The 23,823-nt window shown below is 36.7% G+C and overlaps 1 protein-coding gene across 1 annotated transcript in view; it reads left to right on the top strand.

Moving 5' to 3' along the window:
• Positions 1-21,843, top strand: part of MPDZ (multiple PDZ domain crumbs cell polarity complex component) — a 193,533-nt gene extending 171,690 nt beyond the window's left edge. The window contains exons 48-49 of the transcript XR_010407652.1: positions 15,124-15,366; positions 21,253-21,843. The gene's annotated coding sequence lies outside the window, so the exon portion shown is untranslated. The remainder of the gene's footprint in view (positions 1-15,123; positions 15,367-21,252) is intronic.
• The last annotated feature ends 1,980 nt before the right edge of the window (positions 21,844-23,823 follow it).

Genomic DNA, 23,823 nt, shown 5'->3' with positions numbered 1-23,823 from the left:
CGTACAGATTTACCTTGCTTTGGAAAATCCAATGAAATAACTATATAAATCATTGATACTGTGCATAGGATAATCTATCAAGAAATGGTAATAGTTGTGCATGTATTTTATATCCCAGTAGACAGAGGGTAATATAAATTCAGTAATTTAATAGCTTTCACTTTTCATTTTTGTGTAATATTGCCCTTTTCCTCTAAAGTGGGGGCAAATCAATTTATACCAAAATTTCAGTTGTCATACAATCCATGTTTTCCATATCCTTGTGTAACTCGTTTAATATTTAGTAATAGTATTTTTAACTTAAATGTGCTTACAAGAGGAATTGTATCTCAGTACTTTAAATGGAAAACTAATATCATTTGCCATAAGTATAAAGTAACTACAAGCAAAACTTACTTTATTAAATTCCATCAGGATACTCTTGCCTACGAAGGGTCAGAAGGCCTGCTCACTTTGCTAGAAAGGGAGAAATAAATGTTAAAATGGTGGTAATGACTCAGCAGGTAACTTTTTTCTTAAAGGAACTGAAAGAAAATACCTTTTCATTATGTGATTCAGTATTTTCTAGGGCCTTGTCATTGCCACCTACAACAGTGATCTCAGCAGACACTCCCTCTTTGGGAAAACTCTGTGATACCAAAGTCAGGAAGGTTTCGTTTATAGGCTCCTTTTTTAAAATGTGAAAGCAAGCTGGTCAATTCCTGTTCTTAAGAATATTCTTGCTAATGAGGTTAAAATTTTGTTTACAAGGCTTTCTCTAAAACCAGAATTGGGTCATCACCTCCGATGCTTTTGTTTTGGCAATCTTGAGTTTGAAATAAGGAACAAATGACATAAATTAATGGAGTAAAATTAATGTTGTGGTGATATTAAATAAAGCTAATGCCTCTTGCACCTGGAGGGCTATGCAGATGGCAGGCATACCTAATTATGCACCCTGCTGCCTTTAAGTGTATTGATAAAAATCTCTCAGCTGAGTTTAAAATATGTTCATTCACTGGCTCCAGACAAGTTTGAGTGAGGCAATACAATACATAAAAAATACAGCCTGACATACTTACTTTTTAAGGAAAAAAGGCAATTCTCTAAGTTAAATGAAATAATTAAATATTTACCTGATTTTAAAAATAAGTCATTACTACAGTCATGGTCTCTTGTCCTTTCTGTGAGTATTAAAATATATGTCAGCTCCATAAGAAAAAGATTGCTCTCAAACCAGTAAGGGAATACTTAAGTTTACATTTTACTGGCTGCACATTAGTTATAAAGATAAATTTACTAAGTGAATCCTAAAAAAGTTTACTTGATTTCTCACTGTAGGTACAAACTGGATTGGCCAAATATCACTCAGATATTCAGAAACTTGTTCAATATTTTAAGAAGTAGCTACTCTGGGAAATATGTCAGTATAATGAAGTATTGAGACAATTTGTTTTGGTACAGGTATTTCAAAGGTGTCCCTGAACTTTGTAGAACTTACTGTGAGTACTCTTCCTTTAAGGAATGCGAATTCTCATGAACTTCAGTTTGTGGCCATTGGCTACCTATGCAGTTAAATGGACAACCAGCATCTTCTAGTTTTAGCTTCAGAATGATTTTTTAAGTGCCTTCATGAGATTTGTTATACACACCTATTATTTCTCTTATAATCAGATATATTTGTTACCCACATTTTAAAAATAAGACAAACTTTTCTTTTGCAGACATAGTTTCCACCAAAATAGAAGATGCGGTGCCAGGCATTCATTGTATGATAAAGGATGCTGGCCCACTTTTGAGAAAAAGTGTGGGGGGTGGGGAGAAAAGAAGTGGTTTTTTTAGTCAAAGGAGCATATAATTTCATCTTTTCATCTCAAAGTTAATAAATAAAGGAACTGTACATTTAAAATTTATATTTATAATTTTATTGCCATTTGGATAACAAGCTGGGGATTATTTACATCCTATCTACCTTAATTTCTAAGTCCCTCGCTCTTATTCCTTCTATTTGGTAGTTGATTTTTTTCTGAAGTTTTTTCTCTCTGTACGTTATGGGTATTTATGCAATGAGGTCCTCAATGTCTCAGCACCCACTTTGCCTTGCATGAATGTAAGTCATAGCTGATAAATATCTTATGCCAAAGGAACTCTAGATTTCTCCCAAGCCCTGGATTCATACCCTGGCATGGCTCCCAACAAGCAGGCAGCTGATCTCTCTGAGCCTCTGCCTCCTTGCTGTAAAATGGGAATAATAACATCTTCTTCGCAGTTCTTTTAGTATCAGATGAGATGAAGTGTCTGTACATGATGGCAGTTGATAAATGGTAAAGCCTGTGAACTCAAGGGTGATGATGATACACATAGTGGAATCGTGGGGGTCATCTGGAGTACACTGTCACTGGTATTCATTTATATTCTGACTTTAAAGATAAACTTGGAAGGTGCCTCTTACTTGCTCATTCTAGTAATTTCCTCATAATTTCTGCTAGAATGGGAAGCAAAAACAATTCAGGAGAACTGAGAACTGCAGAGTCTCATTGATCAGTGAAATGGATGTGCCACTCCTTCATATTTAAAGAAGATGTATTTGGGATGGGAATGACTTAACCCCAGTGGGAAGTTTTATCAATCTAGCCACATCACTTGCATAATAAGACAAGTATCTAGTTTTAAAAGTAAATGGAAAATTATACAATATCCGTCACTCACATAATCTATCTCCCTCAGTCCTTTGTGTTAAATTAATTGGGATAGATAAATTTTACATTCATCCTCCATTTTATGTGCAGTTCCTTTTTAGAAGGGAGGAACAAAGCAGAAATTAATATGGTGGAATATGGGGTGCCTGGGTGGCTCAGTCGGTTGAGCGTCGGGCTCTTGATTTTGGCTCAGGTCTTGATCTTGGGGTCATGAGATCGAGCCCCAGTAGGGGGCTCAGCGGGGAGTCTGCTTGTCCCTCTCCCTCTCCCACTTGTGCTCTCTCTCTCTCAAATAAAATCTTAAAAAAGTTAATTTGGTAGACCAAACAGTCTTCTAGAAGGAAGTTGGTGAGATCAGGATGTCTGGCAGGTACTCCTTTCTTCTATGTTAGATCTTATTTCTCAAGTGACTGATACTAAATCAGTTGGAGAAATGTAAGGTGGAAATTGTATGTACTACAAATGGTTCAATTCTTTTTTAAATTTTTAATGTTTAAATTTCTAAGGAGTCAAAGAAAGGGGATTTGCTTTTAAGCAGGACTTCTCCCAAGTGATGATCACATTTGACGATAAAGAAAGCTTCAGGCTGTATGAAAGTTCATATTGTTTAAGATTTAGGTGAGGGTTGGGAAAATAGAAACTTCTACTTGGGATACTACAGCACACTTTTCCTTGGGTGTGATGAAGAGTGGTGTTGTTCTGACCCGGAGAGCAGACTAGTCATTACTAAGTTTGTATATCGAATGGGGTAAGCTTATAAACATTCTCAATACCCACTTGCTAATAAAATAGTTTATGAGGACTTATAAAAGAAACCATATTTTTCAGTTATCTAAATTTTGGAAACTGTGAAGGGCCAAGAATCACCCTTAAACATTAAAGCATTGAGATCCCAAAGAATAGAGTGTTTATAACCACCTGTGCAGACGTGATCACTGGCAGATAGACGTGCCCATGTGAAGTTGTGATGGCAAGTCCTAAAGTGTGCAAGGCTTTGGTGAGCTTTCCTCTCTGACCGTGCATCATTTTTTTTTGGGGGGGAGGGTGACATACTTGCCATGATGTTACTCCTGAAGAGCCTCTCTATTTTTCACCTTCCACATGAAAAGAAGAAAAAGGTATTAAAAGTAAGTTAACTTTCCATATGGGGATTCTGAATACTGGAGAGAATAGAAGTTTAGTTACTAAAGAATGTGAATGGAATTATGAAAAATGTTCCAAAATTCAAAAGAGGAAAAAATAGGATTTGATCCATAAATTTTTACTAACCAGATACTTAGTTTCTCTTAATGTATTTCTTCATGGGAATAATATCTTCCACCCACATTTTTGAAAGTCAAAAACATGTAATGGATATGAAAGTTTTTAAAGTTTTAAAGCATAGACCATTGTTATAATTAGCTAAACCATACATTTATAGGTATTTTGATTAAAAAGTTATCAAATTGACCAATGCTGCCTATATATGCTGTCATTTTCCTATTACATAGTCTTAGAAATGAAACATTCCTACTGATAAAATGCTTTATTAATAAATCACATATATCCCATTTTTCCAGTGTATGAGGTGGTATATATTTTTTATTTTGTTGTACATAATTTTTAAAAGATTTATTTATTTATTTATTTAGAGAGAGAAGAGAGAGTGTGTGTGTGTGAGCATGAGTGAGCACAGGGTGGGGGCAGAGGGAGAGAATGTTTCAAGCAGACTTCCCGCTGAGTGAAGAGCCAAATGTGGGGTTCCATCTGATCCCACAACCCATGAGATCATGACCTGAGCCAAAACCAAGAGTTGGACGCTTAACCAAATGAGTCACCCAGGCATCCCTGCAGTACATGATTTTTAAAAAGTATTCACCATAGATTCACTGAAGAACAAACCCACATCCATTCCAAAGTATGATATTTCCAACATTTTTAAAAATCTTTGCTGTGTCTCAGATATTCACATTTTATAGGAAATGATTGTACTTTGTTGCTTTGTTTTGTCCACATTATGGACTCTGTTACTATATTGAGAATAATATTAGCTCAGGAGTTCTGCTCAGCAATGGGGAGAGAGGTGAGGGAGAGGGAGAAGGATGGGAGGAAGAAGGAAAGAGTTATTTTTTTAGAAAGGAAAAAGTTCAGAGGAAAGGGGAAGATCATTAGCCCCAAGTGTATTCTGATAAAATTTCTATCATTATGTATAAAGGCTAAATAGGGGCTTCCTCAGAATCCATGGAAAACAAAAGAGGGTCAATTCTAATTCTAATTTGAGGACAAAAAGCAGAGTTTACAAAATTTCACAAATTGCATATAATTACCAAGAGCTTCATAAATCTTTAGTAATTATAAATAAATGAGTGTATTGCTTAATCATTTAATAAACATTTAATAATCATTTTGGGACAGACTTGGACAGATCAAAGAAAAACAAACCAAGGATAATGCCAATGGGGTACATTGTTGGTTTTCATCTTCTGTCTCTTTCCCTTCTTTTAAAACTTTTTGTTTAACTTTGGGAAAGTGAGACTAAGAGAACAGTGAGAAGTCATGGATATTTTTTACTCTCTGAAGAAATAGAAAAAATTGCTCACAGTCTCAAGGGCATGAAGGGCAGGTTGTTAACTGCTGCTTGTCTCTGTAGATCTCGCCAAAAATTAGGTCCAGTGGGTGCTTTCCAGGGGAACGAATGGTATTTAGCTGGCAATATGGTTTAAATCTTTCTGGAATTTAATCAATTGGAGTTGCTCACTAAGATAGTCTTTATCATAAAAAAGAGTATTATGTGTATCTTATTTATCAAAATGGGTTCCCCATCTGCTGGACAAATAATAAATATAAAAAGTAGCACTTAGGCCTTCTTAATCTCCTTGACATTTACCTTAGGTAATATTAATGATAATCAGAATAGTCAATCCAATGGTACTTGATATCATGCAAGGAAAAGGTTATTTCCTCCCTCCTTTAGCCTGTGAACCACCTGAAGTCCTCTGAGAAGCATCATGACAGATGGCGTGAGAGGAGAAATGAAGTAAAGCCAAAATCTAGATATTTCAGATGAAATTCGTTTTCTGGATTAAATTGCTAAGTAAGTGTTCCAGTCCCCCAGATAGTTTTCTAGTGTAGATTTGGCTAGAAGTATAATCAAACTAAAGTACTAACAAAAAACTGAACACACAGGGCTATGGATTGTATATTTGATAAATAAGGTAAGAGTTGATAACCAGAGTAGTCTTTGGCTCAGGAAATATTTTCTTTAATCTATAATCTGTATGGAGTCTCTAGACAGTGAATGTTTTCTAGAAACAGATTGATTGGTAGAGGCTCAGTGACTGTAAAGATATCCTCTGTGGGATCTTCCCCAGCTTTCTCTTCTCCCCACACCAAACAACTCTCCCTTTAGTGAAGGATATTCATGCATTCTTCACATCCCGTTAGAGCAGTACCCTTGTAATACGGACATGATTATCGTTGTTCAAGACTGTAGGAAGAATGATTCCTTGCCTCTCTCAGACAAATAAGTAGGAGCTAAGTTCCTGGAAATGAAAGGGTGTGGTCTTTGGTTTGAATCAATAGAATGGAAGATGGCAGTGATGGCAAGCCTTTTCCTAAGAAGGATCACAGCGTTAAGGACCCCGGTTTAGATGCGTGGACTGAGAGCTTATGGCCTAAGCCTGGGCTCAGAGGCAAGGGGCAATCTGATTGTAGCAGTCAAGGGGAGGCCTCAGTTCCAATCTGTTGTCTGACTACAAAGGCTGAAGACCACAGGTCATTCTCAGAATTTCACTAACATTTCATTTAGAAGAGGTACTTGGAACCCCTGCTTGACAAATATAAAGCAAACAAAACCCATGCAAGTTAAGTGAGTTAGATGGAGAGTTTCATGAAGTTGTATTTTCCCCCAGTCTTCCATCGCTAAACCTGACATCCCTGATGACTAAGCCTTTTCTACCCATAGCTTATTATCACCTTGCCAATCTCTTTGGCTTTTTTTTTTTTTTTTTAAGATTTATTTATTTTAGAGAGAGAGCACGCATGCAAACGGGGGGAGAGGGAGAGAGAATCTCAAGCAGACTCTGCACTGAGCAGGGAGCCCCACAAGGGGCTCCATCTCACGAGCCTGAGATCATGACCTGAATTGAAATCGAGTCGGATGCTTAACCAAATGAACCACCCAGGCACCCCAATCTCTTTGGCTTTCTTGTGGGTCCTCTCCAAATTTCCTCTACAAATTTTGTGGTAGACTTGAAATCTAAAGCCGATTTTCATAAAGGCACGATCAATAGGTAAACCACAACATACCTGTGGTACAAATATAAATGAGCGATATTCCAAGAAGCACAGTCTGGGAACCGAAAGGAGTCTATTTATTGCATTTATGAAATCTTAAATGTTATGCTCATTAAACCTTTTTAAAAATCTTTTGATTGACTTTTATCCTAATCTTCTTCTCTCAAAGAAAGGATTAAAAATTATATCACCTCCCCTACTCATTCTCCAGCACTATCCTCACACTACATGCTGCCCCATTTCCTTCCTCCACCTTCCAACTAGAATGGCCACTTGTGCCTGCCAGGCATTCTAGGTTGACCTAGGACTTGTGGATGACCCAGAAGTTCCATACACTCCTTGACTATCAATGGAGGGCAGCGCAGAGTAACCCTAGGAAATATATTTAATCTCTAACCACTGTTCTTGGTAAAATCATCCCCTGGTTTCAGCACATAAATAAGTGATAGCAAGCAAAAAAAAAAAAAAAAAATCTATTTGTGAGACTGTAGGGAAGGCAAGGCAGGATATGTGAGTAGAGTCATGCGCAGGACTGTGAGGGGATTGTATCTGGAACTGTAAATACGTGTGTTTTCTATACATTGCTTAGCTCTCTGCCCCTCCCCCTTTTCCACCCTTCCTCTCTCTCCTAATCAAAAAGCCATTTTCCCTTCCCCAGACCACACTGAAACATAAGCAGAGTCTCAGAGTAGCTGCTGGAAAAACTGTTAGAGGAAAATGCTTGGGTGCCTACCTCACAATGTTTTTACTCCCCAAAGCTACATCAGAATAAGGCTGGTGAGGGGGAAGGAATAGGGGATGAAAGACCCCTAGTGGGTTGTGTGTGGGGGTGGGGGGAAGAAACCTCCAGTATAAGGACCAGAAAACTGTTAGATAGAGACTAAGTGCCCTGCTTGCCAGCTCATGTGCAGTTGACCAGTAGCGCCCTGACTCCCCCACACCATCACCCGTGGACCACCCACCATGTGCCAGAACTAGTCACTGAGAGTCCCCCAACTGATGGAGGTGGCATGGGATGACTTGGGTGAGTTTGGTGACATGGAGGGAAAAAAATCTTCCTCCCTTTGGTTAAGGAGGTGGGTGTATTTCATTACCAGGTGGGAAGTTCTCTGAGAGGTAAGACAACAAGATTTATGGCCCTTTTGTTTCCCACAGCGCAAACTTTTAAGTCCCAGTGCACAGAGGCTATCTCCAACTCCCAAGTGGTTGATGTTTCACAATTTTACTTGGGGATAGTTAGGAATGAAGAAGGTTGAGGATAGGACTTGGGACGTATTTTACCACTGCTCTAGCCGATGGCTAGAGTGTCTGTATCCAGACTGGTTTGTTAAGGGAAGAATCTTCCTTCCTTGAACTGCCCTCCTCCCCTGAGCCACGTTATATGGTCACTGGCAGAGATCCAGCCTTGTTCCCACAGGTGCCCTGAGCAGAGACAAGAAGGGAAAGAATTTACTTTCATTCTGCAATCTGCAGATCAAAATGGGTATCTTGGCTACCAGTCTTACCTTGATTTAAAACCCTACTTCCTTTATGTTCCACATCTCTTTTGTCTAGCACCTGTTGTTGTTCCTGTCCTGGGCCTTGGCCTTCATTTTCTAGTCTGTTTATCTGCTTGTCTTTGTTAGTTCCCTATCCAAGGACGGTACAGAATTCTGTCCAAAATACCAAGTCTCACTTAGCCCCCAGATACAACATGTTGTACACTTTCCAATATGGCCTGCCCTGCATTTGTCATCATTGTCATGTGCCCAGGCTTTGAATGCGATACACCTCTGGCTTATCTTAGGGTCTCTCCCTTCTTGCTGTTTCTTTATCTGGATTGGGAGTGCAGATTGCCATGATGCCATATGGTTGTCCACTGACCCAAACCTGCCTTTGGCTCTTGCATGAGTGTCCATCTTTCTTTCTTTTTTTTTTTTTTTAAAGATTTTATTTATTTAATTGAGAGAGAGAATGAGAAACAGAGAGCACGAGAGGGAGGAGGGTCAGAGGGAGAAGCAGACTCCCCGCTGAGCAGGGAGCCCGATGTGGGACTCGATCCCGGGACTCCAGGATCATGACCTGAGCCGAAGGCAGTCGCTTAACCAACTGAGCCACCCAGGCGCCCGAGTGTCCATCTTTCTGAACAAGAGGGTCCTCCTGCTATTTATCTGGCCACTCCTCTCTGGTGCTTTATAAAATGGGTTCCCTCACCTCCAAATATTTAACTCACAAAAGGGGTTAAAATGTTTGCAGCTTTTATCAAAAAATAAATAAATAAATAAACACTGCTAATACTGTATTCTGTTACTATTTAAGATAAATTGCCTGAAAAACTAGTGTTAAGATGTGTCAGATGTGAGTGTTTGAGGGAAACGGGGCTTCACTGAGGAGGAGGAGGAGTAGAACACTTTTGTGAAGAATTTGAAGAAAACTGCTGGACATGTTCAAGAGCTCTAGAAGTGAAAAAAGTACTGGTTCTTTGTGAATCCTGATTTTTACTTCCCAGTGTGTGGCTTCTATTGTCTTCGATCTATTATGTATCACTGGTAATACATGGACCAGTCGTTCAAACATACCACTTGTTGCTCAGATGCGTCTCAGGCTTTCCACCCATTAGAAAAATAAGTCCATACCTTGCTTAGGATTTGAGACATCTACAACCTGGCCCCAAATTTTCCCATGATTCCTGAGTTTTATTCTGATGAAACCTGGGCCTACTGCTCACTTTCTAATTTTCCAAATGTGATTGGCATATGCTGGCCTTCATGTTTCTATTTATACTTACCTTTTCCTCAAACATGTCCCTGGGTTACTCCTTCTTCAAGACTTAGCTCAAATCCTGTATTTTTCACAAAGTTTTCTATTTAATGGGCTGGTATGCATTAAAGTGCTTCTCATGGAAGGTGTACCTAGAATATAATGCACACTCAGAAAACAGTAGCTATTCATCTTTCTTCTTCTTGTGCTCATAAAATTTTATCTCTGGCACAGTATTTTTCAAATGTTATATATTCACAAATCATGGTCCAAAAATAAATTGCTGGAACATTGGTTAAACCCAGTAAAAGAGATTTGTTTTATGTCCAATTTGTCAGAATGTCAAATATAGCAGTATACTGTAAATCTTTACTGGGTGTAGAATACCATTTACCAAACCCATTTGACCAAAAATATCTAGTGAGATTCAAGTTCTAAGGAATATCTGTGTAGGGAGCATACCTCTACCACACTAGACTTTGATTTGCTAAAGTGATTTAGCTATATATTCTCTTCCCCAACAGATTTTGAGCTTTGGGACAGAAGGATTGGGTTCTCATTCAGTTTTTTACTCCACAAAACTTAACAGGCCATAATACTTTTTTTTTTTTTCTTTTTGAGAGAGAAAGATTTTTTTTTTTTCCCCTAAAGGAACTGGACAGGAGTTGTGTTTTTATTTTTGAGGAATTAGCTGAGTTGTGAGTGGTGAAAAGGAAACCCTCTGTGCATGGTCCAGCCTGCAGGAAGCTTGGAGCTGGAAAGGGAAATATTAGGTTAGCGTTTGGCATACCCACTATGTTACAGCGAAAATAAGTTCGTTGATATTGGAAGGTTAGGTGTAAAGTACCAGCCAGTCCGTTAATGGTAAAATATGTTCCCAAGTTGGCTGTTCTTACTTGGTAAGTTCTTGTGCTTGGGTATATTTTCATATTCTAATTATCTATCACCTCTCTAGCTTGGTACCTTTGACCAAAACATTGACATTATCCTATGGCCCTGGCATGGTATCGTTCCAAAGGTGATACTAAATAACATGCCTGGAACTTTCTGATTTTCAATAAGATTAAAAATTTTAAATTAGGAAAGAATCCACTAATATTGTGGATGAGTCATCTTCAAAGTTAGCAGTAGTCCATGGTAAAACTAGGACTAAAACTCAAAGTTTTCTGATGATGAGTCACTGACTCTTAATTTAACACAGGTTGATGCAAATGATTTTTTTAAAAGAATTCAATACTTTAAATATAACATATAGTATATAAATATAAATATAAATATAACAATAGTATCTTAGATACTTAACAATAGTATCTTACCATATTAGCTCAATTGAAGGAAAATTACCCAGATTAACCTTGGCTCACCTTGTACAATTTAAGTTCAGGTAAAGAAGATAAATAAATAATAGTTGATTGTTATCATTAACTTATTGAATTGTCCTATCAAAAGTTCAGACATTAAACCATTAAGAGTTCGTCACCAATATATAGAAATTTTGAGCAGGAAACTACTTGAAAGATCTTTCCAATTCACCTCTTTGACAGAAGAGGAAGCTACAGATGAGCAACTTGCTCAGCAAGTATTAAATAAAGTTCATGGTTTCCTAAATTGTGTCTGTGAGTCGGAGTTGATTTAAACTTTATCTGCCCGACCCGTGGCAACATAAGGCAAATAGCCCTATCCGTTTCTTATCATGCCAACTACTAAGTCTTAGGACAGTTACATAAAAGCAAAACGAAGCAAAATTATATTTTGATTACTACTGTGGTTATTATTGGCAGGAGTTCCCTACATAACCTTGATTAAATATCTCTGTGACAATATCAGGTTACCAGACAGAACCATTGTGTGGTAATGTAATACTCTGTGCAGCTTAAAAAGCCCTTGTGCACATACAGTCAGTTGGAATTACATGTGATTATATAGCATATTCAATACATGGAGACGCATTAGAAATTGGTAGGTATAGATTAGCAATGAACACTATTAAGATGTTTTAGTGTTTCTAAAAAGCGCAAGTCCTATTTGAAGGGAAAATTTAGGAATCAAAAAATGAAGGATTAACCTATGATTTTGAGAGACACAGTAAATAAATGTAAATGATGAAATCACCTTGCACCCACATTAAAATAGAAGGCTTACCCCGGATCATCACCATTTAGCTTTCAACAACCAAGCCTGGTTCAGGCACGCACACATGGACACTGCAACAGTGACACCCCTGGGCCAGAGTTATCTTCATTCTTGAGCTTCAGAGTGTGAAAAGGACCTTAGATGTTCAGGAGAAATGAAACTAGGCTATTGAATTTGGGGGGAGAGGGGGAGGGGGAGAGCACTTTCCGCGAATGCTTTTATAGAGCTGATTCTGTGCTTGGGATGCTTCCTCAGTGACCTAAAAAAAAGTCAGGGGCCAGACGATAGCTATGACTGATGCAGTGACTATTCCTGAGACTCCAGGAAATGCTGTCAGTCGGTTAAAGACCTTTCCATTGAGTTTAAATTCTCAAAGGGCAAATAAAGCCACTAGAGAATAAAGGAAATCCGTGGAACAGTTGAGTTTCCTCTGGAGTGCATGCCCACTAGAGGGCAGTAGAGTCCACGCTCCTTTGCTTTATCTATTCTACCCTCCCCACCCCGGAGCCCCCACCCCCCCCACGCCCCTCTCTGTCCCCAGCCCATCCTTCTCATTCTGAGTGGCTAAATGGATTCTTCAGGAAAGGGGCTGTTTCTCATTTCTAAAGTACTGGAACATTATATTTCCTCAGAAACATAGCCAAGATACAAAGCAGAGTAGAAAGTGATATATACACCCTTTCCCCCAAATTTGAGAGTTTGATTATATTCTTTCTGTTTCTGTTAAAATTAGCTCTTTTTTTGAAGTAAATGCTTAGGGCAAAAAGAAGAGTATATCCCCGGGCTTTTCAGTGGTTATTGAGAAAATACCAAGCACTAAATCAATTAATTGTTCAGTCAGTTCTTAAGAAAATCTACCATTCCTGAAATCTAAATTCATGTCAGAAAATGTATGTGATAAAGCCAAGCTCCTTGTATTCCGAACAAGAAATTCTATATGAAGAACATTAAAACAATGGCCACATGAAATACTTGATACTTAGAAGCCTGGCTTTTCACTGATGCTATTACTGCACATAATGGCTAGAATTTAAAAGGGAAAAGATGACTTTTTAAAATCATTGTTTCCAGTTTTCTTTATCTTTCTCTCCTAACAAAAGGAAGATTTTCATTTCTGGTAAAAAGAAAGATTTGGTTGAAATTTTTCTTTGACTTAATTTAGACAGATTTTTGTAAGTGCTTATTTTTGTATTTTACACAAGAAAGAAAGGTTATATTGTAATAATTCACTGATAAAAATAAAATCATTTTTCTGATTTCTGCTTTCAGCATAATCTATGATCATCACTGCAGTCTAACATTTTGTGCATAAAATTTCCTCTGCAGAAAAAAAAAGTAAACTTAGTTAGTAGTTTTGGCCTTGGAACACTTAGAATTGAATTTTTCTGTAAGCATAATTACAGAAATGGTAATTTTACCATTTGAGAAATGGAACACCATAGAGAAACATTTTGAACCAATATGAGATTTCCTTAGAAAACTCTATTAGACATGGTTAGACCTTTAGCCTATACTTTTGAATAACTGTTTATTCCCGAAAGCAGGACTGGGCATAGAGCAGAGAGTCCATTTGTTAAAAAAAAAATGGTACATTATTGGGTGCCTGGGTGGCTCAGATGGTTGAGCGTCTGCCTTCGGCTCAGGTCATGATCCCAGGGTCCTGGGATCGAGTCCCGCGTCGGGCTCTCTGCTCTTGGGAGCCTGCTTCTCCCTCTGCCTCTCTCTCTCTCTGTCTCTCATGAATAAATAAATAAAAATCTTTAAAAAAAAAAAAAATAAATAAATAAAAAATTTAAAAAAATGGTACATTATTAAGTATATCTAAATTCTAAACACTATACTGGATACTCTTATTTCTGCCTTATGGGAACCAAAGTCTCTAGATTAATAAATGTGTGACATTGATAACTCTAAGACAAATTAATTTTAACACTCGTATTTGCTAATGTTAACGTTTCTACTCTGCAAACGAAAGTGCTCTGTGACATATATGTTTTCTTCCAGTTAAAGAGAACTGAATTATTTTAGTGAAGAATTTTTAAACAGACACTGAGATTATTGCAAGCAAACTACAGTGTCTCAAAGACAGTACTATCAATTGCTGGCTTTGGTGATGAATTTTCTCCAAATTTCCCATACGTTATCACCAAAATTTGCTTTTAAACTCCCACAGATAGTTTTGGTATTCTGCCCCTTCTGCGTAAATTCACTTTGGAGATTTGCAAAGGATTTAATTCTGGATGTGGCCTAGGGCTTGACAGGTAACTTCCTGGAAAGGCTTTGCAAAAGGGGTTTTTTTAGACGAAAATCCTCCTGGCTTGGTTTAGCTTTCTCCTTGGTGTGTTAGTCTATTATTACTCAGACAGTGCCTGTCCTACATTGGCCCTTCTTAGGGAACTACAAGGACATGATCTTCAGGTGACAGCATGCTCATAGCAAAGCAATCCAGTAATAATATTTTTAGAAGGGATTCCTTGGGAGACAGCCACAGTGGATTCTGACACTTCTTTCTTTAAAAAATACAAGTTAACCTCAAACATGTTACTTTTATATCTCCTTAGTGCAGAGGAGAAATCCTTAGACCTTAAAGCAGAGCATTGGTATTTCAGCTATGAAGACCTGCGTTTGTACAGTGACCTTTCTGGAATTGGAAACCTGTCAGGACTCCTATTTATCTCATGAATGTGACCCAATTTGAATGAGATATTTTATCTGGCAACTTTTAATGAGGAAGGTGTTTTTGGTGGGGGAGAGAGGTCTGCAAAGGAGCTCTTTTCCTCTCCATCATTAAGATTATGCTTAAATGAGATGCTTGATAACACTAAACTGGAAAGAGGATAACCTTAGTTAGCCCAATGTTTAAGCCAGGTCAACTCACATCCCAACTTGTACGACTTGGCCAAGTTTCTCTCTGTTGAGTCTGAGGGCCAGGCTGCCCCGGAGAGTAAGAGTTGATGACTCCTCTTGTAACGGGGCCACAGTGGGGCACCTCAGCCATCCTGTTGTCTGTGGCATTATTTCTGGGGGGCCTCAACATGGCAGCTTTTCGCACAAGTCTCTGATTTCCTATTCAACCATGATTTCCTCAGGGCTTAGGGATGACTCGATTCATTCAAATATGTTATGAAATGGAATGAAAATACTCATGTGACAGGGGCAACGATCTCCAAATTACATATGAGGAAAATAAAGATCAGATAGTTAAACCATTGGTCTGAGGTCATACAGTTTCAAGAGAGACAGAGTACGACTCAAAGCTACATCTTCTGACTTCGTATCCACGCTTGTGTTTGCCAAGACTGTCGCTGTAGCTGCGTTGTCGCTGTAGCTGCGTTCCTGGAGGCAAAAAATGGTATAAACTGGACCAAAACGGGATTGGAAAGCACAAGCCAGGTGAACTGCATGGGAACAGTGGTGTCAACCCCCAATAAGCCTTCTTGTCCCTCCAGACCCTGTCCTGCCCTCAACCACATCATTAGGGCTCGGAATGCAACTGTTCTGCTCAAGTCTTTACACAGGAAGGTTGCACCACCATCTCCAGGTAAGTGCCAGTGATACTCTTATAGAGCAGCATAGCAAGTTTCAGCAGCCCAGATCTTTATCGGCTTCAGCTGAAAAGGCCAGTTACATTTTCGTCTCAGTCATATAAATGATTGTTTTGAAAGCAAGCTGGCACATCTCTAGAAGCCTTTTTTTTTTTTCCTTTAATACCCATTCATTCTTTTTTTTTTTTTTTTTTTGAAGTCAAGAACAAATTGAGGGACAGTAAGCAGAGAAAATGATGTAGATCTCGCTGTTGAATGGTGCTCTGGTCAGGATGTTTTATGGAGTTAGACAAACTATAGCCAAAATCACCTTGAACGGGGCAGAACTGATATTCAGTAAAATGCACCAGGTTTAACTGTAGATCTTACTATATTTGGATATATCTAGATGTCAGGTCAGATCCAATGTCCCCTAAAGTTCGATTGTGTCCCTTTTCAAGGCAAGTTCCCTTCCCCACGGTGACTGCATCTGGTCACAGGCAACCATGACCTGTTTTCTGTCACCAAAGATTAGTTTTTCTTTATTAGAATTTCTATGAATGAAATCACATAAAGTATGTATGCTTTTTGTAATGGCTTCTATTGGTCAGCCTGTTTTTGAGATCATCTATATTGTATGTATCAATAGTACATTTCTCAATGGTGTTTCACTGTTGGGGTATCTACGGTCTATTTATTCATGCCACTATGATAGACATTTGTTTCAAGTTTTCAGCTATGATAAAGACTCTCTGAGGATTCATGAAAAGGTTTTTGTGTTGATATAACATTTTTATTTCTTGGGTAAAACCTCCGGCTAGAATTGCTGGGTCATGAGGAATGAGTGTGTGTGTGTAAAACTTTATAGGCAATTGCTAAGCTATACCACTTTATATTCCCACAACCAAGTATGAGAGTTTCCGTTTCTTGATATCCTCACCAACACTTGGTATGGTCAGGCTTTTTAATTGTGGTGATCCTAATAGACGGGTAGCCATTTTACATTGCAGTTTTAATTTGCACTCTCTAATGAGTAATGATGTTGAACAACTTTTCATGTGCTTATATACTCATTGTATATCTTCTCGAGTGAAGTATCTATCCAAATCTCTCTTGGGCATTTAAAAAATTTAACTTGTTTTTCTTATTATTGAGTTTTGAGAGTTCTTTATATATATTAGATGCAAGTTCCGTATTATATATATTTTCCCTCCACATCTATGATTTTTCTCTTTCTCTTGGACTGTCTTTGAGAGAGCGGAAGTTTGACTTTGATACAACGCAATTATTAATTTGTTCTTGTATGGATCATGCATCTAAAAAAATTTGTCAAACTCAAAGTCACAATGATTTTCTTATATCTTGTTTTGTACATGTATAATAGTTTGAAGTTTTACATTTAGGTTAATGATTCATTTTGATTTAATTTTCATATATGGTGTGAGGTATATATATCCAAGTTCATTTTTTACTTATGGATATTCAGTTGTTCCAGCACTATTGTTGGAAAAGACTGTCCTTTCTCCACTGAATTATATGTGTACCATTGAGGAAGATCAGTTGTTCATATATGTGTGAGTCTATTTCTGTTCTCTTGATTTATTTTATTTTTTTTTAAAGATTTTATTTTTTTATTTATTCATTGGAGAGAGTGAGAATGAGAGAGAGAGAGAGCACATGAGAGGGGGGAGGGTCAGAGGGAGAAGCAGACTCCCTGCTGAGCAGGGAGCCCGATGTGGGACTCGATCCCAGGACTCCAGGATCATGACCTGAGCCGAAGGCAGTCACTTAACCAACTGTGCCACCCAGGCGCCCTTGATTTATTTTATTATCTTTACATTAATGTCACACTGTTTTCACTATTCTAGCTTTAAAAGAAACCTTAAAATATGGTAGTATGAATCCTCCAACTTTGTTTTTAATTCCCTAAGTGCTTTTGGCTATTCTGAGCACTTTTTATTTCCATAGGAATTTTAAAATCAAATCTTCAATTTCTACAAAATAAGCCTTTGATGATTTTGAATGGATTATTATGAATATGTAAATGAATATATAAATCAATTTGAGGGGCGCCTGGTTAAGCATCTGCCTTCGGCTCAGGTCGTGATCCCAGGGTCCTGGGATCGAGCCCCGCATCGGGCTCGCTGCTCAGCAGGAAGCCTGCTTCTCCCTCTCCTACTCCCCCTGCTTGTGTTCCCTCTCTAGCTGTCTGTGTCAAATAAATAAATAAAATCTTAAAAAAAATTTTTAAAAGGTAAATCAATTTGAGGTGAAGTGGCACTTTCACAACATTGAGTCTTTTAACCCATGAACCAAGTATATTTCTTCTTCATTTAAGTTTCTAAGCAATCTTTTATAGTTTCCAGAGTATAAACCTTTACATCTTTTTTAGGTTTACCTCTCCTAAATGTTTTCTATTCTTGACACTATTGTAATTGATATTGTTTTTTTTAAATTTCCGTTTCTGGTTGTTTTTTGTTGGTATATAGCAATGCAATTAATTTTACGTATTGATCCTGTATCCTGTAAACTTACTAAATTACTTATTCTATTACTTATTACTTATTCTAATAGCTTTTTTGCAGATTTCATTTCATTTTCTATATAGGCAATCATATCATCTATAAATAAAAGCAGTTTTATTTTTTCCTTTCCGATATAAATAATTTTAATTTATTTTTCATGCCTTATTGCATTAACTAGAGGGTCCAGTGTAATGTTGAATAGAAGTGGTGAGAGCTTATATCCTTGTCCAGTTTAGTTTTTTACTATTTAGCATGAAATTAACTGTAGGTTTTTTGTTTATGCCCTTTATCAGGTTTAGGAAGTTCCCTGTTTTCTCATTTACTGGGAGTATTTATAAAACTTGGATTTTGTCCAGTGATTTTTCTGTGACTGTTGAGTTGAATTTTCTTTTAAGTCTATTAATATGGTGAAGTACCTTAACTTATTTACTTTCAAATGTTCAACCAACCTTGAATTCCTGGGATAAAGCCAACTTTAGTTATAATGTATTATGTTTTTAAATATTATTCAACTCAACTTGCTATATTCTATTTAGAAGTTTTGCATGTATGTTCATGAGGGATATCAGTGTATAGTTTTCTTTTCTTGTATGTCTTTATTCTTTGTTATCAGAACAACATGGTCCTCATAAAATAAATTGAGGAATATTCTCTTCAATTTTCTAGAAGAGTTTATATAGAATTGGTATTATTTCTTCCTTAAATGTTCAGTAGAATTTATTAGTGAAGCCATCTGAGGCTCGTGTTTTCTTTGTGGAAAGACTTCAACTACAGATTAATGTATATTCCACTCTTGTTGGGTGGAGTGGTCCGTAAATGGGTCAAATTGGTTGATAATGTTCAGATAGGGAGATTGAAATCTCTTACTCAAACTGTGGATTTGTCTATTTTTTCATTGTAGCCTATCAGTTTTTGCTTCATGTATTTTGAAGTCATATTATTAGTTGCAAGGACAATTAAGATTGTTATGTCCTCTTTTTTTTTTTTTTTAAGATTTTATTTGTTGATTTATTTGAGAGAAAGAGTGTAAGAACAAGGGGAGGACCAGGAGAGGGAGAGAATCTCAGCAGACTCTGCCCTGACACAGGGCTTTATCCCATAACCCTAAGATCACAACCTGAGCTGAAATCAAGAGTCAGACATTTAACTGACTGAGCCACCCAGGAGCACCTGCTGTGTCCTCTTGATGAATATCCCCTTTGTCATTACTAAATGAAACTCTTAATCTCTAGTAATATGATTTGCTTTGAAATCTATGTCTGATATTAATATAGCTACTTCAGATTTCTTTTCATTAATGCTAGCATTGTATCTTTCCTTATCCTGTTACTTTTAACCCAATTGTTTTTTTCATTTGAGGTACATTTTTATAGGCAGCATATAATTGGCTTTTACTTTTATATCCAATCTGATAACCATTTTTTTTATTGGTGTATTTAGACTATTGTTAAGATGATAATAATATGGTTAGTTTTAAATCCATCATCTTGCTATTTGTTTTTTCTCCACCTCATCTGGTCTCTGTTCCATTTTTCCATGTTTATACATCCTTTTTCACTAATTAGATATCTCTTATAATTACACTTTATCTTCCATTATACATTATAACTATTTTGTTATTTTAATGATTTATGATATTCATTTTTAAGTTATTACACATCTTCAAATTATATGATGTCACTAATTTTTAGTATAAAAACCTACAACAGTATGTTTTCAGTTCTCCCCTTCTGACTTCTCTGCTTTCTCATATACTTTACTTTTAAATATGTTATAAATTCCACACTGCATTGTTATTATCATTAAGAAGTCAATTATCTTTTGAAGAGACTTAAATAGTTAAAAATAAACCTCATATATTTGCATATGTAGTTATGCTTTCCATTGTTCTTTATTCATTTTTGTAGATCCATATTTCTATCTAGTATCATTTCCTCATGTTTGAAGGAACACTTTCTTTAACATTTCTTGTAATGTGGATTTGTAGGTATTTAGTTCTTCCAGGTTTTGTAAACCTTAAAAAAATCTGTTTGTTTTTTTTTTTTTTTGCTTTCATTTTTGAAAGGTATTTTTACTATTTTTACTGGATATAGAAATCTAAGTTTGAAGCTTTTTTTTTCTTTCATCACTTTAAAGATGTTACTCCATTTTTTTCTCACTTGCAAGTTTTCTGATATCTACTGTTGTCTCTATCTTTCTTCCTGTGTATAGACTGTCTTTTTTTTTTTTTTTCTCTTACTGCTTCTCAGATTTTTTCTTTACTACTGGTGTTGAACAATTTTGTTCATGTTGCCTGTACTTAAGTTGCATGGGTCTATAACTTTATAGTTTTAATCAAATATGGATAAGATTCTAGACATTATTTCTCCAAGACTCCAGAACTTTGAGGAACGAGATTTCTATTGTTTAAACCACCCCATCTGTGTTACTTTGTCATGGCAGCTCTAACAAACTAATACATCTGGCTTACATATTTTCTGAAATATGTAATCTGACACTGTTTTCATCTTTATTGCCCAATATGTAGTGTGTCCATTTTTTCCCCTAGTTGCATTTAAGAATTCTCTTTATGACTGCTTTTCTGCAAGTTGATTATGGTTTGTTTTGATGTAGTTTTCTTTGGACTTATCTGCTTGGAATGAGTTAAGTTATGCATTTCATCAGATTTGGGAAAAAAATGGTCATTATTACTGAAATAGTTTTGTCATCCATCCTTTTTCTGGGACTCCAATTATATGTATATTAGGCCACTTAATATTATGCCACAGGTTCCTCAGTCTCAGTTCATTATCCCAATTTTTTTTCTTCCTGTGCTTTAGTTTGTCATTCTTTGCTGCTAGGTCTTTAATTTTAGTGATCCTCTGTCTGTCATTGACTGTGTCCAGTGAATTTTAAGATTTCAGTTATTTTTCAGTTCTAGAAATGATATTTATATATCTTTTCTTTCTTTTTGATGTCAGATTTTCTTCTAAATCTTGAGCAGATTTATAATAATTCATTTAAAGTCTTTGCTAATTTTACTATTACTTTCATTTCTGCATGTTTCTATTTACTGATTTTGCTTTTTTCCTGATTAACAGCTATATTGTTTAGCTTCTGTGCATGTTTAGTAAAGTTTTATTGTATGCTGGACATCTCAACATTATGGTTTTTATTTCTAGAAGTTTCATATAAATTGTTTATGCATATAAGTGTTTGGTTTTATTGTCTTTCTTTAAACAATGGTGGATGTGGTTCTGACAAGTAGTTAAATAATTTACACATCAGCTTCATTTTTTAAGTCTTGCTTTTCAGCACTATTAGGGCTGGCATAGAGTAGCTTTTATTCTACAGCTAGTTTAACTCTATTACTAAGCAACATTTTTTTTTTTTTTTTAGAGTCAATACTGAATGCCCTGGTTTTATAACAAGGACTCTACAAATTTGTTTCTCAGCTCTCCGTGAGCCCTGGGAACTTTATTTTACAGAGCTTCAGTGGTCCCCCTGTGGAGTTTCATCTTCTGCATATGCAATGTAATATTCAGCAACAGATTCAATGCAACTCCTATTCAAACTTCTGGAGATCCCTTCTGCACAGTTACTGTCTCTCTTGTAATCTGCCTGAAAACTTCAGTTGTTCTAGTCTCCCCATATTCTGATTTTTGTTGTCTGTGCTCTGTCCTGCACTAAGGTCCAGAAAAAATACCTTAAGGCTATAGTCATTAGGGAGAGTATAGGAATGATCTCAATTATTTTTTTCCTCCTAGATCATAGTACTGCCCTGCCCATTTTTCACTACCTGAATATAACTGTCTCTTATATTTTGTTAAGTTTTATAGTTATTTTTTTCTATAACAGCAAGATTGTAGGTCTTATACAAGTTATTTAAACATGGTCAGAAATGAAAAACCTATGCTTTGGATTTAATTTTTAAAATTATGTGTAAGTTATACTGTAGAAATACAATAGTTCTATAAAAAGTCTGTTTTATGTCTGTCAAATTTCATATTTTATTTCTAAATACATTGACACGTGTCAAAATATGAATCAATGCTGAAATTGAAAATGAACCTAAGTGTTCATTCAAACAGAGTAAATGGGAATTCTAAAAATTCCACATGATTATGTTATAATAGACATCTTCACACATTTCTTGAGCATGTATGTATACAGTAAGTATCATATGACATTAATGTGATGAGATTTGTAATAATCTTGGTGAAAATAAAAAGAGAAAGGAGGTTATGTTTATTTTGATATAGTTTTGCAATAAATTTAAAAGAATAATACAGGGTGCCTGGGTGGGTCAGTCGTTAAGCGTCTGCCTTCAGCTCAGGTCATGATCCCGGGATCCTGGGATCGAGTCCCACATCGGGCTCCCTGCTCGGCGGGAAGCCTGCTTCTCCCTCTCCCACTCCCCCTGCTTGTGTTCCTGCTCTCGCTATCTCTCTCTCTGTCAAATAAATAAATAAAATCTTAAAAAAAAAAAAAAAGAATAATACATTCAAAAAGGAAAAGGAGAAATACAAAAAATTTACAACTGGCACCCTATATGCTTTTGAATATCTACTCACATGTAAATAAAACCTAAGTGAAATAAAAAAAAATTAAAAATTAAATATTTTTTAGCATATATTATGTTCAAGGCAGTGTGGTGTTATGAGCCAAAAAAGAAGACATAGCCTTTCCCAACTAAAAAAAAAAAAAAAAAAAAAAAAAATACTGTTTAATTGGGGAAATAAGTAACAGGAAAAGAATGGCAGGTCGTGCCAAATGAATGCTCATGTCAACAGTATGCCTTGGTCTCCGTAGAGAACTCAAAATTATTAATATACATTATATTCACAAGACTCCAGTGGGAGTCAGTTATTTAAGGTACTTTCTTGGGACCCTAAGCAGTACAAATCATGATACCCCCAATCCGCCATGGCTGAATGCCATTCTCATTTTTCAGAAAAGGCTTGTTCTTCTCAGTGGTATCGTCTCTACTGCAAAGAGAGACTGCATTTCTCAGACCGAAGCTGCGTCCTGAACTGTCTGTCCGAGCTTGTGTTTCAGACAGCCACGCGCATGCACTGGGTAACACCCTTTGTTGGGTTAACCCATTTCTCAATCACGTATCTAAAGTCTTGCTGTGTGAAGACTTAAGAGGCGCTCTAGGGCACCTTGAAGAACAGAAGGCGTGGCTCTAGGTGCGCAGAATCTATGAGAAAGAAGAGTTTTGTGAACAAAGGATATATAAAACTTGTCCCTCGGGCCATACTAAGCAATAGAGATGATCTTATACATGTAACTTACATTCCCATAATTAGCTGCGTATCTTCTGTGTTCTGTAAGAAAATAATTTTAGTATACATATTATACGTATTAAATTTTAACCTATTCCTAACGTTATTTATTTATTTATTGCACCGGTAAAATGAGTAAGTAAAATGCCCTATAAATAAACAGCTATCATTTCCCTCTTTCTTATTGGTACTATTATCCCACACATTTTTTCTCTTGCTGCCTTCAAGTTTCTGATTCCTGACCCCCTCCTCTCTCTCTTTTTTTTTTTCAAGATTTTATTTATTTATTTGAGACAGACAGAATGAGAGAGAGAGCACATGAGAGGGGGGAGGGTCAGAGGGAGAAGCAGGCTCCCCGCCGAGCAGGGAGCCCGATGCGGGACTCGATCCCGGGACTCCAGGATCATGACCTGAGCCAAAGGCAGTCGCTTAACCAACTGAGCCACCCAGGCGCCCCAACCTCTCTTGTTTTCCATTCTTTCCTCCTCCTTATGTACGTGCCTGATGAAACGGGTTAATATTTCTGACGGATTTTATGAGAATCAGTTTATGCATCTGAATGAAGGCAGTCTTCCACAACAGTTACCTTGGGAAACTGTGCAATATGCTAATTATATTGTCGTTGTTCATAATCTTTTTAAAGATCTATCTTTCACAGATCTGTTTTACCATAAACATAGTT

Source organism: Mirounga angustirostris, unplaced genomic scaffold (genome assembly GCF_029215605.1).
Source record: "Mirounga angustirostris isolate CCGP_5_RB_7025 unplaced genomic scaffold, mMirAng1.0.hap1 SCAF_15, whole genome shotgun sequence".
Classification (NCBI taxonomy): domain Eukaryota; kingdom Metazoa; phylum Chordata; class Mammalia; order Carnivora; family Phocidae; genus Mirounga; species Mirounga angustirostris.
The sequence above is the reverse complement of the archived record's forward strand: the minus strand, read 5'-3'. Positions and strand labels throughout refer to the sequence as shown.